The sequence below is a fragment of the Sphaerodactylus townsendi genome, linkage group LG14, assembly GCF_021028975.2.
Source record: "Sphaerodactylus townsendi isolate TG3544 linkage group LG14, MPM_Stown_v2.3, whole genome shotgun sequence".
In the NCBI taxonomy this organism is placed as follows: domain Eukaryota; kingdom Metazoa; phylum Chordata; class Lepidosauria; order Squamata; family Sphaerodactylidae; genus Sphaerodactylus; species Sphaerodactylus townsendi.
In genome coordinates, this window is record NC_059438.1 from 37,761,216 (window position 1) to 37,779,209 (window position 17,994).

General features: G+C 50.3%; 1 pseudogene; it reads left to right on the forward strand.

Annotated features, from left to right (window-relative positions):
* The first annotated feature begins 1,851 nt into the window (after positions 1-1,851).
* LOC125443594 lies at positions 1,852-17,431 on the forward strand (annotated as a pseudogene).
* The last annotated feature ends 563 nt before the right edge of the window (positions 17,432-17,994 follow it).

Here is a 17,994-nt window from a genome sequence, read left to right on the forward strand (position 1 = left end):
TGTGGTCACTTATTGTGATCTTTTGTTATGAACTGTATATACGTTGACGTTGTTGTGCACCGCCCAGAGCCCTTTGGGGATGGGGCGGTCTACAAATCTAAACAATGAATGAATGAATGAATGAATGAATGAATGAATGAATGAATGAATGAATGAATATCAACCCCCCACACTACACCTATTGCTTTGGGGTCTGGGAATGCTTCCAGAACAAAACATTTTTTTCAGGGCAGAATTTCCCCAAAGCTCCAGTCCTTAAGAAGCAGTAACTTGATGCCTCCCTGTAGGGTGTCCCAACGGAAGACTGGAGACTGGGGTTCAAAAGATGCTGAAGGCAGAGAAAAGGGCAAAAGCAGGGGTAACCCTGCAGCAGTGGCGTAGGAGGTTAAGAGCTCGTGTATCTAATCTGGAGGAACCGGGTTTGATTCCCAGCTCTGCCGCCTGAGCTGTGGAGGCTTATTTGGGGAATTCAGATTAGCCTGTACACTCCCACACACGCCAGCTGGGTGACCTTGGGCTAGTCACAGCTTCTCGGAGCTCTCAGCCCCACCCACCTCACAGGGTGTTTGTTGTGAGGGGGGAAGGGCAAGGAGATTGTCAGCCCCTTTGAGTCTCCTGCAGGAGAGAAAGGGGGGATATAAATCCAAACTCTTCTTCTTCTTCTTCTAACCTGCATGGGGTTGTTGAGAGAATGAAGGATGTTCCAAGCAGCTTTGAATCCCACTCGACTGGAAAGAAAAACAAGATATGAATAAGAAAAAGGTACATCCTTGTGTGGGAGCCCACCTAGGCATGTTGAAACAAGCATGGAACGGAGAATGAAAGTTGTGGTCTGGTTGTGGTGGGTTTTCCGGGCTGTGTGGCCGAGGTCTGGTAGACCTTGTTCCTAACGCGTATCACAGAGAGAAGTCTGTTATTCGCTGTGTCCAGTGTTAATTGTTGCGAGCAGACTTCTCTCTGTGATTCACCTCTGAAGATGGAGGATCAATATATTCAATAAATGTATTTATATATATTATTATAATTGTCCAGTTACTGAATCCAATTACATCCAGTTTTTTGAAAAACAAGTAAAATATTTTTTCAACAACAGAAGTTCATTTTTGAGACATATAATTCATATCTTCAATATCTACTGAACGAAAATAGTGACGCGCTGTCTTGTTCCTCTGTCATATACGTTATACACAATTTGGCTTTTTTTGTATACACCTCTGGAGATGCCAGCCGCAGATGAAGGCAAAACGTTAGGAACAAGATCTACCAGACCACGGCCACACAGCCCGGAAAACCCACCAGAACCAGTTGAGTCCGGCCGTGACAGCCTTCGACAATACAAAGTTGTGGCCTTCTGCTCTTTTCCTTGGTCCAGTTGCTCCATCCATCCAGCAGCCACCCTTTATTTATCCCGTGATAGATGGTGAAGAACTCCACCGAACGCTTTTTGCAAAAGCTGGAAAAAACGGGTGGGGGGCTGGAAAGTGTTGCAAGAAATGAAGCAGGCCGAGGGGAGCCACCGGAGGGGCCCGCGTTTGGGTCTTCTCGCCTGAACAGAACGCCCCTATTGCGGGCGAGGGTTCGAGTTGTGCCCCAGAGGGGCCTTGCTGGTGCGCACGCGTCCTCCTTCCAAGCACTCCCCGACGGTCCGCCGGCGGCAGAGCGGGGCTGCAACGGGACGGCCAGCCCCATCCAGGCGTCTCGCGCCAGCGAGCCAAGCGGCACCCCTTCCAGGCGGGCCCTCCGCGGGCTGGGCGGCGGCTTCGCTCCACGTGCGCGGAGGCCTCGCGGGGGCGTGCGAGGGGAGCCCTGGGGACTTCCGCGCCGCTCCGCCCTCCGGCCGCACCCCGGAATGGGGGCGAGGAGGCGGCGGCGCTGACGAGGAGCGCCGGGCCCGCCCCCTGGAGGCTGTAGCGGGGCCTCCGAGCCGCCCGGGCAGTCGGTGGCGGAGCGCACGTGGGGGCTGGACGCGCGGGCTCGGCGGCGCCGGAGGAGCCCAGGCAGGCAGGCAGGCGGGCGGGCGGGGGAAACAGCAGAGGCGGCGGCGAGGGTCCGGCGCTCCGCTTGGCGGTCCCGCGAGGCGAGAGCCCCGGCCAGAGGCATCGGTGGCGGCGGGCGCCGTCGGTCTGTCCCCGGATCGCCATGAAGGGCCTGTGGGTGGCCGCGACGGCGCTGCTGGCGGCAGGTGAGAGGCGGCGGGAGGGAGCGCTGCGGCGGGGCGGGCAGCAGCAGCAGCAGGGACCAACGAGCCCCCTTCCTTCCCCCGGGCTGCAGCCGCCGCCGCCCCGTCGGGCAGGTGCCGCGCTGCGCTGTGCGCGCCCGGGCTGGGGGGAGGTCCGCGCCGGCGGGGCCTTGGGGCGGAGGAGGGATCGGGGCTTTCCCGGCCCGGGCGATGCTCCTCTCCTCCGCCCGGCAGCCAAATTTAGCCCTCTGGACAGGCGACACCGGGGCCTGGCGGGGCGGAGGGGCGCTGGGTGGCGGCGGAGGAGTGGGTGGGTGGCGGTGGAGGTCTGGCCGGGGAGACGCGCTGGGAGTGGGAGAGAATCTCGAGAAACACCGAATCCCGCGGGACTTGGCGACGTTCAGACGTGTTTGCTTGACGCGTGTGGCGTGCAGACGAGTCAGCTCAGAGGGCGGTTTGTCTGGGGTTGAGCATGTCTGCGCCCGCGGGATTGGCCAGGCGGGTGCCCCTGCGCGGGCATCAGAGGTGCGGGCGCTTTGCACCTGAACTTGTGTGCATGAGGTGTTGCTCTCCAGAACCTGTGGGCGTGCATGCCGGACCCGCCTGTGTGAACTTGCGTGACATTTACACACCCACAGGGAGGATTGTGGGTTCGGTATGCGCCGGGGACCCACCCTGGGCGCATTGTGTGCGAACTCTCCTTTGTTTTTGCTGTGCTGTGGTTCTATAAATAACAGTGCCCGATATATCCCTTGACAAGTTCTTTGACGGCAATTGTGTGGGAGAAGGATGCGGCGCACGGCAGCGCGGGTATGGATGTCCTGGGTCCAAACATCTGTCATTTTTTTCCCGCCCTCGCAGCTTGCTCGGTGTTGGTGGACGGGAAAGGGATCGCGCTGCTCCGAAACGAAGCTCGCCAGAAAGAGGGCAGCGATCTGGCCGGTCCCCCGCCCCTTCCAGCCCTGGAGAGTTTGGCGCACGGAGGAGAGCGAGAGGCCAGCATTCGGTCCTCCCAGGATAACTTCAGCGAACTCCCTCGAGGTATGTCTGTGGGTGCCGCCGAAATAGAGATCCATGATTCTCTCTATAGGAATGGAGCAGGTGGTTCATTGGGGTGGGACTCGTCGGTCCCTGTGATGATTGCAGGTGGCGGCGGCAGCGGCTCCCGGGCTCCCCTTAGGCCTGGGAGGATGCGCTTTGATGTGCTAAGCCGGGAATTGTGACAATCTGCAGATCTCTCCCATCATACTCTCTGGCCATCATCCAGTGATGAAGTAAATCCGTGTAGAGTTGTGTCCACTGAAAGGGCTGATGTCTGTGAGTGCAGGGGGGATTCTCCCAAAGCATAGGTGTCAAACTTACGGCCCTCCAGATGTTATGAACTACAGTTCCCATCATCCCCTGCCAGCATAATGCTGGCAGGGGATGATGGGAAGTGTAGTCCATAACATCTGGAGGGCCACATGTTTGACACCTGTGTCCCAAAGGCATGGACTGACTCTGTCAGTCATGAATGGGGAGAACTAGTGGAGGATTAAAGTTTAAATTTGAGCCAGTATGGTGTAGTAGTTACAGTAGGGGTGGCCAGCCTATGGTGCTCCAGATGTTCATGGACTACAATTCCCATCAGCCTATGGTGCTCCAGATGCTCATGGACTATAATTCCCATCAGCCTGTGGACTACAAATCCCATCAGCCTATGGTACTCCAGGTGTTCATGGACTACAATTCCCATCAGCCCCTGCCAGCATGGCCATTTGACCATGCTGGCAGTGGCTGATGGGTATTGTAGTCCATGAGCATCTGGAGCACCATAGGTTGGCCACCCCTGAGTTACAGTCTCATGTTCGAAGTCCTACTCTGCCATGGAGGTTTGCTGGGTGACCTCTAGCTGGTCACACACTCTCAGCCTAACCCTACCTCGCAGGGTTGTTGTGAAGATAAAATGGAGAACAACAGAACAATGTAAGCTGCTTTGGGGCGGGGGAGACAGGGCATAAAAATAAGGTCAGCAAATTTAGACTTTTAAAAGCCTGTGACGATTCTAGTTGTAGCGGTATGTTGGTGGTATGTTACCCATCTGGGACTCTGATCCAATCTCTGGTGTTTCAAAGGTCTTGGGATCAAGAAAAATCTGAGTCCTTGTGCCAGTCACAGCAAGCTGTGTTGGGCTGTAGACCCTGGTATGGAGGGCTTCTTATTGGGTCCGATTCATTGTAAGCCCCTCTTCATGAAGGACAGGATAAAATCCCAGCAGATATGGTTCAGAAAAACATAATTCTGTGCCCCATGGGCCAGCTGGGGACTACTTTTTGGCCTCTCTGTTGTGGCAGCCTCTGCATTCCACCTGTTGAGCAAAGCACTTGTGCACGTTTATGTAGAGACGAACGCGTCTTGATTTTGGCGTCCTTTACTTACAAGGAAGAGTGCTTAGAATGGGAAAGTTGCACAAGAATTCTTTCTGCTTGGAGCCCGGAGCAAGCTTGTCTCTGGACGGCTGGCGAGAGCAGTAAGAAAACAGAGACGGTGTGAGATGAGGTTACAGATGGGCACGGTAGCCCTCTGAACCTGGAATAGAAACAAGCAGTGCTCAGGCCAAGTCCTGGGAATCGGCGGAGCCCTGATCAGAGGGCAGCCTGAGTCGTCTTGTGCCTTTTCTCTCGCTTGTGTACGAGCCAGTTAGCAGGAGTGGGACTTTGCAGCCGGGGAAGGGGAGGGGCGCCAGGCTGGAATGTTCCCACCGAGTTTCTTGCCGCCTTTGCTTTCCTTCCGAGTGTGTTGATGTCTCAGTAGTTCCTGGTTTCTATTTTCTGACCTTGCTTGTATCTGGGAGGGGCCGTTCTCCCTGCACATTCTCAGCTACCCAAAGGGAGTACTAAGTGCTGCGAATGCTCTCCCATGAAAAGCAACTGTTGGCTTTCCCCCATTCCCTGCCTTTAAAGTTTTGCAAAATAATGACTGCCAGGTCATAAGCGGTGTTTTGGCAAGGGAGGTCATGAAGCTCCAAAAGGCCTGTTCTTTTCTGCTTCCTCCTGTTGATCTTGGGAAATTGGGGCCAAGTGGAATAACCGCTTCTTGGATGTTTCTTGCTGTCCTGTGCTTCATACCTTCCGAGTGACCAGATTGGGGGCGGGGCTCCTGCTTCACCAGTATTCCAGCGCGGCCGGAGCCTCCCGCTCTGCTTCCTAGTTTGTGCTTCAGAGAATCTGCAGGCCCACTCTCTTCTGCATTTTCCACTGCACCTCCACGCTCTGTTTGCACCAACATCCCTCCTCGTGACGAAAATATTTGCCGGCACTGGAGAGCCATGGCAACACCGCTCTTAAGTGTGCTGAAGTAAGAGAGTCTGCGAGTGTGGATGTTTGGCATTGCTCGGTACCACCCTAGCACCAAGGAGGCTTGCGACTGAGAAGGGGTGACTAATGACGTGGAGCTTCAGGGGCCTGCTACCCTGGGTTGATCCCTCTGAAGTGCGTAGGCCTGTCCAAACGGAAGTATTGATTTTCCAGTCCGTAGGTGTTGGTCGGTTGACAGAGGGGATCCACAGATGACTCACGCTGTCTGCCACCTACCTGGTGTGGCTCTTCTTACTTTGCTGGGCTTAGTCAGGGAGTCCGGAGGTATGCCGTCTGGGGGCGTCTGGCTGGGTTACCATTTCATCCTCCTTGCCCGAGTCTCCAGCATGTGTTGTTCCTGAATTGGATCCTAGTGCAGCGAGTATTGGATTCCACTGACCAGGATGCCCACGTGAAGATCTGTCTTTCCTTTCTGAGTCCTGCTTTCCTTAAGAACATAAGAACATCAGAAAGAGCCTGCTGGATCAGACCAGAGTCCATCTAGTCCAGCACTCTGCTACTCGCAGTGGCCCACCAGGTGCCTTTGGGAGCTCACATGCAGAATGTGAAAGCAATGGCCTTCTGCTGCTTCTGTTCCCGCGCACCTGGTCTGCTAAGGCATTTGCAACCTCAGATCAAGAAGGATCAAGATTGGTAGCCAGAGATCGATTTCTCCTCCATAAATCTGTCCAAGCCCCCTTTAAAGCTATCCAAGTTAGTGGCCATCACCACCTCCTGTGGCAGCATATTCCAAACACCAATCCTTCCCTTTAATCTTGATTGTGTCCTGACCAGGGTGATGGTGTGGTTAAGATCAGCGGACTCTAATCTGGGATGATTCTTCACTCCTCCATATGAAGCTTGCTGGGCAACTGGGCCAGCCATAGTTCTCTCAGTTCCATTTACCTCACAAGGTGTCTGTTGTGTGAAAAAGAAGGAAAGGTGAATGTCAGCTGCTTTTTAAGACTCTTTAGAAGTAGAGAAAAGTGAAGTATAAAAACCAGCTCTTTTTTCCTATCGTTGTCGCTGCTTCATGACAGGAGCCTGTGGAAACCCCCCCCCCCCCCCCCCCCAGTGTTTTGTAGAAGAGCTTTCGTTCCTGTTCCACCTCTGGGCACTTCCTGCCCTCATTGTTATCCTCCTCCGTCCTTTGTCCGCTAAAAAGCTTATTCTCTGACTCCCTCCTGTTTTTCTCTCCTTGGCTTCCAGCTTCCCTCACGAACTCTGATTCTCCATTTTTGGTGCAATATTGGGTCAGGCGAATGACATCACCGTTCACATCCAGAGGGACTGAAGGGCAACTCCGCAGGGGCGTGACGGAGCACCCTTTGGTGGTCCTTCGCAGGCTGAGCTTTCATGTGGTCACCGTTTCTGTGGCTCTATCTCCTGCAAACCTCTTGCGTGCCTTTTGTGGTGTCTTTAGAGTTAGCCTGTGCCGTTCGGCCATTTCTCTCCTTCTCAGGGGTGCGGCTGGGTCAGTTTCACAAGAGGGGAGTGGGTGGAAAGGGCTAAATTGGGTTCGTGTGTCAGATCCTGGGACTGCCCCTGCGGCTTCCACCTCCTTGTGCGTCCTGGATGCCGTGACGCTTCCTTTTGCTACCGGATCCTCACGCGTCAGAGAAAACATTGCTTTATTGGGCAGAACAAAAAATGAACTGCAACCCACCCACCCACCCCCAAACAAAAAATAAATTGATGCGGGACTTCTGGAGTGTTTCTTTGCCAGTTGGTGCAGTCACAGATCAGAACAGGCAAGAGGAAAGCGATGAGACACGCAGGAGAGGCCCCTGTGACAAAGGAGGGTCTGAGTTGCTTCCCGTGCCCCAGACTAGCCTGCTGTGTTGTTATGGAGAAGGCCTGGGAAAAGGGAGAGGGGTGCTGAATTTTGGTGCAGAGCTATTTGGGGAAGAGCAGGGAAGGTCTTGAGAGTTGCCAGTAGTTGTGCTACGAAGGAGCACCGCAGCCTTCTGGAAGGCACAGTAGATGGCCTCCTGGCTCTGTCTGCCTAACCCAGTGGTGGCGAACCTTTGGCACTCCAGATGTTATGGACTACAATTCCCATCAGCCCCAGCCAATTGGCCATGCTGGCAGGGGCTGATGGGAATTGTTGTCCATAACATCTGGAGTGCCAAAGGTCCACCACCACAGGCCTAACCCCTGGGGACCACTGACACCTTTTCTGGCACCTGCCAGGTGTTTTTAGGAGAGGGAGCAGTCAAGGCGTTTGCCCCGCAAGACTTCTGGTTGACTATTGGAGATTTGATTGGCTGCAGGTTGTTTAAAATGTTGCTTTGGCAGCTGCTGCAACGAGGTTCCTCGTTCTCACGTGTTCAGTAGTCGCAGGCCTCTGTTTCTTCTTCTGCGGGGTGAAAAAACATTGATAAGTGTTAAAGCATCTCCTTCTACCATTGCTGCCTGAACCACAAACGGGCCTAGGCTGGGATTCTGCACGTAGGGGCATGCTTGCCTTTTAAGTTTATTTTTTTTTGTTTACTTTATTTACATGCCGCCTTTCTTCCCAATGCGGACCCATCGTTCTCCTCTCCTCCATTTTATGCTCACAACAGCCCTGTGAGGTAGGTTAGGCTGAGAGTGTGCGATTGGCCCAAGGTTAGGCAGCAGAGTGGGGACGAGCCTGGGTTTTCCAGATCCTAGTCCAGGGGTCTGCAACCTGCGGCTCTCCAGATGTTCATGGACTACAAATCCCATCAGTCCCTGCCAGGCAATGCTGGCCTGATGGGAATTGTAGTCCATGAACATCTGGAGAGCCGCAGGTTGCAGACCCCTGGACTAGTCTGATACGTTAACCACCCCACCATACTGGCTGAGGGCCCCTGGAGCAGGTGTATGTTGTGTCTGAATGGCATCCCAGTTGGACAACTTCCTTTGCCTTTGTGGGGGGAATAATTTGTTGCTTTCGTTTTAGGAAACCTCTGATTATTTACTTTGACCAGACAAACATTCCTTTGGCTAAGAAAGAAAAGGTTAAAATACTGTTATCAGATACCAATAAAAATCTAACGTATTCTGTTGCCAAGTTTGCCTGGATATCAAGTAAAATCAGGAAGGCCCGACAGAGCACTACTGGCTCTGCCAGCTAATCCTTATTACTAATTATTATTAGACTGACCTTCTACTCATTATCTTGAGCTGATGTTCTGAGTTCCTGAGGTCTATTATCTGTATTTTGTTAACTGTTTTAATCTGTATATTTGTAATATCTGTAAATTTTATGATTTTAATTCTTTTGGATCTTGCTGGTCAATGACCGTAAATAAATTATGTATGTATGTATGTACTTTGTATCTTCCTGTGGCCTATGCTCACTTGGTTTTTCTTTTTTAAAGTGGGGTGTTGTGTGGTTTCCAGGTTGTATGGCCGTGTTCTAGTAGCATTTTTTCCGGACATTTCGCCTGCATCTGTGGCTGGCATCTTCAGAAGATCCTCTGCTCTGCAGATGGGCCCTTCTGAGGCTGAGTGGGAAAGGAGAAATGATCCTGGTTGCAATCCTAATATTTAGTTGGGCCTTGAGTCAGCTGTCAACGGAACTGCAGGAGAATTCCTTTGAGGAGAAGTCTTTTTTTTCTCCTGGGATTTTGCATAATGCCAGCGAGATGCTAGATGTGGACACAGAGGAACCAACTGTGGTCTTATTCCTCACGAATGCCACGTATACAGAAGCAAATCCTTGAGATTTGTAAAGCTCCTTGTTGCGAACGTACCAGACGGGAATCTTCATTTTCGTTAATGTGTGTATGAACCAGAAGCACCTCAGAAGTCTGAAGAGATAAGCAGCATAAATTAAAGAGGTTGCTTATGAGTCCCACCTTGAGTTCTGCAAACTTTATGTGCCGGTGCGGCTTAGAAAGCACAGACAACTGCTCTGTTGTCCCCAAGACAAGGGGCACACCAAGGCTGGGCAGGTACACAGCTGTGGCAGTTAGTAATATCTGTGGAGAGACCTCTGTTACAGACCTTCGGGTAGCCTTTACTGGATTCTAATCTGGAGAACCAGGTTTGATTCCCCACTCCTCCACCTGAGTGGCAGAGGCTTATCTGGTGGACCAGATGTGTTTCTACACTCCTACATTCTTGCTGGGTGACTTTGGCTAGTCACAGTTCTTCGGAACTCTCTCAGCCCAACCCACCTCACAAGGTGTCTGTTGTTGGGAGAGGAAGGGAAAGGAGCTTGTAAGCCACCTTGAGTCTCCTTACGGGAGAGAAAGGTGGGATATAAATCCAAACTCCTCCTCCTCCTCCTCCTCCTTCTTCTTCCTCTTCTTCTTCCTCTTCCTCTTCTTGTTGCACCTGGAAATAAGGGCAAGTCTACAGAGCCAGCATGGTATAGTTGTTAAGACTTTAATTTGGTGAACCAGGTCCAATTCCCCCCTCCATCACATAAAGGCAGCTGGGTCACCTTGGTCCAGTCACAGTTCTCAGAACTCTCTCAGCCCCCATGGAGGCAGGCAATGGCAAACCGCTTCCAAATGTCTCTTGCCTTGAAAGCCCTACGGGGTCACCATAAGTCAGATGTGACTCGACGGCACTTTCCAGTGTTGCCCGCTTCACTCGCTGGCTGCTGCATAGGAGAGCCACCAGATATCCTTTTTTCACGTGACAAGCGTAACAAAATGGGTGTGTGTGAGGGGGTGGGCAGAGTGTGGCGCTGAGGCTGAGGGCTGGGGAAGCAGGCCATTGCAGCTCAAGAGAGGCAGGGTAGAACCATTGGCGAATGTTAAGATGTGGTCAGAGGCTGTGTGCTTTGAGTTGCTTGAGTGCCTAAGTGCGTTTGGCTCATTTTGCATGCAGGATGAAACTGCCTTCTCCTGCATGAGACCTTTGCTCAGTCCCTTTTCATCTGAACTGTCAGCAGCTCTGCAGAGTGTCAGGCGGAGATCTGCCCTATCGCCTCCTACCTGTCCCTTTTTGATAAGCGGGGTTATAACCAGGGGCCGGGCTTATAATGGCCGGGGCTGTAATAACTGCAGGTTAGTTAATCAGTATTCTGCTATCTAACGGCGATCTTGTTCCTTTTTTCCCCCCAGTTGCTTTCCTGTCCAAGCCACAAGATGCGGTGACAGCAACGAAGGAAGGGAAGGGGAAGAAAAGAAAGAAGGGAAAAGGGAAGAAGAGAGACCCCTGCTTGCGACGGTACAAGGATTATTGTTTCCATGGAGAATGCAAATACATCAAGGAACTGAGGGCGCCCTCCTGCAAGTAAGTTAGGGTTCCTTTTTGCACAGTTGTGCTAGCACTATACCCTGTCTCACAAAAAGACGTTAGTAGACTGTATTCCTCCACCGCAGAACTCAACATGTCGGGCCTTCTTTGTTGTAGAATGCTCTGCCGGGGTCCTATTGCTGACCCAGTCCTGCTCCCCCATCTGTTTGAAAGTTTAATGATAGACATTCGATGAACTATAAATGCTCTTGTATCAAAATACCATGTTCAATAATATACAAAATAATATTGTCGAAGGCTTTCACGGCCAGAATCACTGGGGTGCTGTGTGGTTTCCGGGCTGTATGGCCGTGTTCTAGCAGCATTCTCTCCTGATGTTTCGCCTGCATCTGTGGCTGGCATCTTCAGAGGATCATCTTCAGAGGATCCTCTGAAGATGCCAGCTACAGATACAGGTGAAACATCAGGAGAGAATGCTGCTAGAACACGGCCATACAGCCCGGAAACCACACAGCACCCATACAAAATAATAGTTTGTACACTACTGTACAAAATTATAGCTGCATAAAAATGAATGATAATTCTCTCATTTGTTTGGGACTATATTCTAATGTGGAAGCATCCAATTTTCTTGATGGTGAGACTGCTGAAGTTTTCCTGTGGTGAGAGGTAGCGGCTCGCGTGCCAGCAAAGTACAATAGAAATGCTGCCTTATTCCATTTGTGGAGGCAGATCTGGAACTCTTCCCTTGAGTTAATGGAACTAGAGCAGAAGAAAGGACCTTGCTCTTGCATTGTGCTTCCAAGCAAGTTGTGAAATCTGCGGGTCCAGTTGGTTCACGGTTCTCTTTTGGAGACAAGGTGATACAGCCCTGAGCGTCTCACTTTTCTATTTTCCTTTTGTGAGCTACAGTAGTCCCTCCTGGAGTGTGAGAGAATGGGCATTAAGAGCATGGTTTGTGCTGGGCAGAGGACTGCAGACTCTGTGGGTGTGTGCGCGAGAGAGAGAGACAGACACATACAGGCGGACCAACAGACAGAAACCTCCTCCCCAGTCATTATAAGGAGTAGTTTTTTCTATTGGACAAGCAGAATACTGTCCTTCCTCTACTTGTTTGTGGGGTGAAGCCAGAGGTGGGATCCAACCAGTTCTCACCACTTCTCTAGAAGTGGTTACTAATTTTTTCAGAGTGCCGAGAAGGGGTTACTAAAGCAACCTCCCTGCCCAATAGGGACTGGAGGGGCGTGGGTGCGGCGGCGCCACTGTTTGAATCCCACCACCATCGGAACCTGTTATTAAAATTTTTGGATCCCACCACTGGGTGCAGCTACTGCAGGGGTGTCCAACTCTGGCACTTCAGATGTTCATGGACTACAATTCCCAACAGCCCCTGCTGGCATACCCAAGCAGGGCCTGATGGGAATTGGTAGTCCATGAATAGCTGAAGCGCCAGAGTTGGACACCGCTGGGCTACTAGATGACAGCAGTCTGTCTCCCTTGGTTTCTTCAACAAGCTGAGCATCTGTATTGATGCTGTGTCCTGCCATTCCAAATTGCTGCGGTTTTTGTTATCCTGGGACAATGCTGCTAAAATAGGTCTGTGTGCATCATATCGACTGGTTAGCTGAGGTCACTGGTGCTTAGATGTGGATGGTGGTGGGCATTCGAAGGCCGCCGTCCTCCTTTTGGCTTCCGCGTCATCGAAGCATTGAAGCTCGACGATGACACAGATGTGTGGAATGTGTTGCTTTCAATGGAGCTCTTTCGAAGTATGAGACACCCGAGCTAGATGTTTGAAGCGAACCTCGTTCCTGTCTGTGTAGTGGGTCTTGGAAGGCTGTTTACATCGGCTGCTGTGACTCACCTCTGGGGGAATGTGGTCCTGGGGTTATTCTTACCCTGTGAGTAACACCTCCTGGGCGTGTGAAGACCCGAGGGCTCAGAAGCGAGTCTGCTCCAAGGAACAAGTGTGAAGATCCTTCATAAAGTGTGAAAAAGAGGGTCACTTGAGTCACTTGTGGTAATTTCCCTTCTCTTTGAAAGAGAAGATGCCAAGTAAAGATGAGCAGCATGAATGGAAATGACTCTTGCCTGGTCTTGTAGCTGCAGGAACAAACCTTCAGGCCTACTGAGACTTGCAGACTCCACAGCAACTCTGGGTTCTGCATCTTTGTTCTCTGTTGGTTAACTGAGGCACGCTAAGAGTGACCAGTCAGAACACTGCATTATTTCTACTCCTGAGATGATCTCTTCTAAGCTGGTTTGGTCTTGGCTTTTCAGGCTTGGCCTGAGCCAGGACCAGAGGCGTAGCTGAGCCAAACTGCGCCTGGGGCAGACTCTATGTTTTCTCGCCCCCCGTCCCCTTACCTTAGCTCAGGCTGAAAAAGTTCAGGCCTGTTCAGTTCAGGCTGAAAAAAGGCTTGGTGGGAACTACACTGCAGGAGACCTTGGGGCTGCATAAGGTAAGCCTGGGTAGTGTGAAAGATTCTACTGGTACCTTCAACCCTGAACTTTCAACCTGAACTAAGGTAAATGTGGGGGGGGGAGGGCCGATTTTCGCCCGCCCCTGGAGTGCTTGGCCAATTTTAACCGCGCCCCCCTCGTCCCCTTGTAGCTTAAGCTACTGGCCAGGACTAACTGCTTCTGAGAAGGACCCGTGTACAGTAAATTAGAAAGGCCTCAGAGGGGCCGCCTTACAGTGTCAAGGAAGGTCAGTCCTGCCAGACATAAAACAGAGATGACTAATGGTAGTGTTACCATGCAGAAGGGAGCAAAAGCGATCTTCCCTGCGCCTTAAACCTAGAGTCGAGGAGTCAGTGGTACCGATACAACAGGTTATGACTTGACTGTTACTGTTGGTGTTGAAGTCATGTGCCTTGGTTTTTTTCCAGATGCCTGGAGGGTCACCACGCGAGCCCGATCTCACCGCCCCTCAACCTCCCCGATTGGAGAACCACTCTGTAGCTACTGACCACACAACCATCTTGGCAGTCACCGCCCAGTGGTCCGCAATAGATCCTTGTGCCTTATCATCATTGGCGTGTTGCTGGTGCTCAGGTAGGGCACAAACCGGCAAGGCTGAGAAGCGTGAGGGAAAATCCAGACTTTGTCCTGCCTGCTGGCATTTGGGGATGCAGAGGCCACAAGAGGACATGTTTTGGCTCACTACATTACTGTGTTTCCCGAATATAAGACAGTATCTTATTTTAATTTTTTGCTCCCAAGATGCTCTATGTCTTATTTTCATGGGATGTCTTATATTTCCTGTATTCTGTTAGTCAGGCATGCTTCCAAACAAAAACTTTGCTCCGTCTTACTTTTGGGGGGATGCCCCATATTTTTTACACTTCAGCAAAACCTCTACTACATCTTATTTTCGAGGATGTCTTATATTAGGAAACAGGGTACTTGCTTGCTGACTTTCATACTACTGCTTTTCCCAGGGATCTTTTGAGTGGCATGTGTTGTTCCCAAAGCCCTCCCATCGCTGATGGCTCATGGGGCCAGACCCGCCTTTACTTTCCCTAACGGAGGCGTCCTGTTCCTCTCAGCCTTCTCCTGAATTTGTACCTACCTCGATGCAAACTTCACTGCTGGAGTTCCTTAGGGATGTCTTTGCTTCTGCTTGCTGACCCCAAATGGTTGTGGTTGTTGGAAGCAGGAGTCATTCTGTAAGCATGTGGGAATAGTACAAAAGCGTTTACAATCTGAGCCTTATTCAACCGCTGAACAGCCTCTGGATTGTGGATGTTTCAAGTGAGAGTTCTCCAGCCCGCGGAACTTAGGTTGATAGACCTGTTGTCTATCAGCTCAGGGGTCTGCAACCTGCAGCTCTCCAGATGATGCTCATGGACCTGCAATTCCCATCAGCCCCTGGTGGGAAGGCCATGCTGGCAGGGACTGATGGGAATTGTAATCCCATGAACATCTGGAGCCGCGGGTTACAGAACCCTGATCTAATCTCCATTCAGCAGCTGCTCTGTAGAATTTTTTTAAAAACATTTTTATTGTATCATTTGAATTTTACAGTTTATAATAATTTCTTTCTTCATACATTTTCAAACAATACATTTTCCCTTTTCTCCCACCCCATTACTTCTTCTTCTTAGTTTTTTCACACAAACAGCAGTAAGTTCATTCTTTGTAGCCTCTTTCTCCCATTTTTCTTCAATGACTCGAGCTTCTTTCATCCAGTCCACATATATTGTCCATCTCTTAGCTTTGTAGAATTAGCCCCAGTCCATGGTGTATAGGTCACCACTGTGCCTGCTGATACCTTTTGGGACCTGCCAAACGTTATTAGGAAGTGGGTGGGTCTTTTTACTATTGAAGATTTGATTGGCTGTGCAGGTTTTAAAAATGCTGCTTCGATACATGTGCCGCCACAACAGAAGGATCTGCACTATGTTACTGAAGTTAAATTGTGGCTGGCCCGCCTCTGCGGTGGCCATTTTGTAACCGGTTGTTTGTTGCTGCACCCAACCGTGCTGTGTCAGAATCCCAGATAATCCACAAGCTTAAAACAGTTGGAGACCTCTGTAGTAACTCTTTTTTACTTTAGCTGAGCCCAGGACCAGAGAAGCTTGTTTAATTGAAGCAACGAACAAAGTCTGGTTTCATCTCCACACGGTGTTCCAGAGCTTGTGCTCAGTGTGGACACCCTTCAAGACAAAGGCACAAGGCAGCATTTCTAATTCTTGGGTCTCAGGGTTGGGATGAGAACCGTACCTGTGGTCCGCATTGACAGCTGAGTCTCTTTCCCCTTTGGTTTTTCCAGGTGTCACAAGAAAGGAGTTTATGATGTAGAAAATGAAGAGAAGGTCAAGCTGGGCATCACTGTCAACCACTGATGAATACTGGGACTTCAAGGTAACCCTTCCAAATATGTGGCTGAGGTGGCAAAAGGGGACAGTGGTGGCATTTGTCCTGGTCCTCCTTGAACAGAAAGGACCGATCCCACAGCAGCTGTGCATGAGAGGAGAAATGTTTGGGTCATACTTATTTACTTTATTTATAGCCTGCCGTCCTCACAGAGACTCAAGGTGGAATACATAGTGCAAGACTATGTAGCCAAATACCATCAGGCATACAACAAACAGTACGATGTAGTGGTTGAGAGCAGTGAACTCTAATCTGGAGAACCGGGTTTGATTCCCCACTCTTCCACATTTGCAGCAGACTCTTAAGTTGGTGAACTGGATTTGTTTCCCTGTTCCTACACGTGAAGCCTGTTCTGTGACCTTGGGCTAGTCACAGTTTTTTTTTGGAACTCTCTCAGCCCCACCTACCTCACAAGGTGTCTGTTGTGGGGAGAGGAAGAGAAAAGGAGTTTGTAAGCTGCCTTGAGTCTCCTTACAGGAGAGAAAGGCAGGGTATAAATCCAAACTCCTCCTCTTCTTCGCAAAAGAACTAGAATCCCACCATTTTGCACACAGGAAACTAGAAACCCCTCAGCTGCTGCAGGTTGCAAACAGCTGCTCAAAGTTAGAAAGAACACCCAAGATTGCTACTTGGAATGGTCTCTGTTCCTTGGTCACATTCAAATTTTACATAGTTACTCCCTAGCAGTGGCGTAGTGGCTAAGAGTAGTGGCTAAGAGCAGGTGCACTCTGATCTGGAGGAACCGGGTTTGATTCCCAGCTCTGCCACCTGAGTTGTGGAGGCTTATCTGGGGAATTCAGATTAGCCTGTGCACTCCCACACACGCCAGCTGGGTGACCTTGGGCTTGTCACAGCTTCTCTGAGCTCTCTCAGCCCCACCTACCTCACAGGGTGTTTGTTGTGAGGGGGGAAGGGCAAGGAGATTGTCAGCCCCTTTGAGTCTCCTGCAGGAGAGAAAGGGGGGATATAAATCCAAACTCTTCTCTTCTTCTTTTTTCCTGGGCCTTCCTGCAATTCTGTCCTGCTGTTTATAATTTATTTTCTGTCGCAACCTCAGATATAAATGACTGACTAGTGAGGACCCTTGACATGTGTCTGAACATGTGGGGTGTAGTCCACAAATGCTCCGAGCTGGAATAAAACCTCGTTCGCTTTTGCAGTGTCACCAAGACTCCCTTTTTCTGTTCTTTTAACAGCGACAGACTGACACGTCTCTCCCCCTTCTCCACCCTGCACTGTGACTGTTGAGTAGATTGACTGCCTTGTTTTGACCCCCTTTTGTGTTGTATTTTAGGATGCAAAAGCAGCTCTGCCTTCACAACCCAGTGGATAAAACTTTCTCTAAGACACATTTCAAAGTCCAAGGGGAGTCTGCATGAGTAGGAGAGGGCGCCATCTTTCAAAGGGCAACTGCGCCAGTTCATTGCTGCTTTGAAGAAAGAATACTGCCTCCTCAAGTTGGAAGAACAGGCCAAGGAGACAGAAACAGAGAGACATTTCTCTGCAGCAGGTTTATCCCTGCAATGTGAAGCCACAGCACAAAGGGAAGAGTCGGGCCTTGCCTTGATGACATTGGAAAGTAGTCTTCGCAGACAGTGGACTGGTAAACTGGATTCCTTCAGACACCCGCTGAGGGTTTAACTGTGAAAGACTGCTGACAAAAATCTAACTTTGGAACCCCGTAAGAGAGGGAAAACTATTTTAAAAAAAAGGATGTTTCGTTTTAAATTATATATTTATTTTAGATACAATTGTACATATTATTATTTATTTAGGGCTTGATCCTGTTGTCCTGCAGTTGGATAGGCAGGAGGATTTTGCAGTGTAATACTCTAATAAATAACTCTTTGTTATACCTACTAGTACTTGGAATGTTAATTTATGGAAGTATGATTTTAAAACAGAAGGAAAGAGACACCGTTTGTGGTGCCAAATTCCGACCTGTATAAATGTTTGTTTGCTTTCTTTATAGTCCTGTCTTTTCACGGAGATTCAAGGTCTCTGCTTAGGTCACTTTGGCCTTTTGCACTAATAATCAGGGCTTTCTCACTGTAATTTTCCACATACTTTCTTCTAGAATAGTTTAAATAAGGTACGGGCCTAGTCCTGCTTCTGTGGCTGTTGGACATAAAATCTGTCCGAAAGGGAGGGTGTCTGCGTTTACAGAACACTGCATTCACATATCTCACAAGTTCTGCTCTAAACTTAGGGCAGTGATGGCGAACCTTTTCGAGACCGAGTGCCCAAACTGCAATCCAAAACCCACTTATTTATCGCAAAGTGCCAGCACGGCAATTTAACCCGAATACTGAGGTTTTAGTTTAGAAAAAATGGTTGGCTCTGAGGCGTGCTTTACTCAGGAGAAAGCTTGGTGGTAGTTGTCGGCTGTGCTTTGAAGCAACCATGCAACTCTTCGAG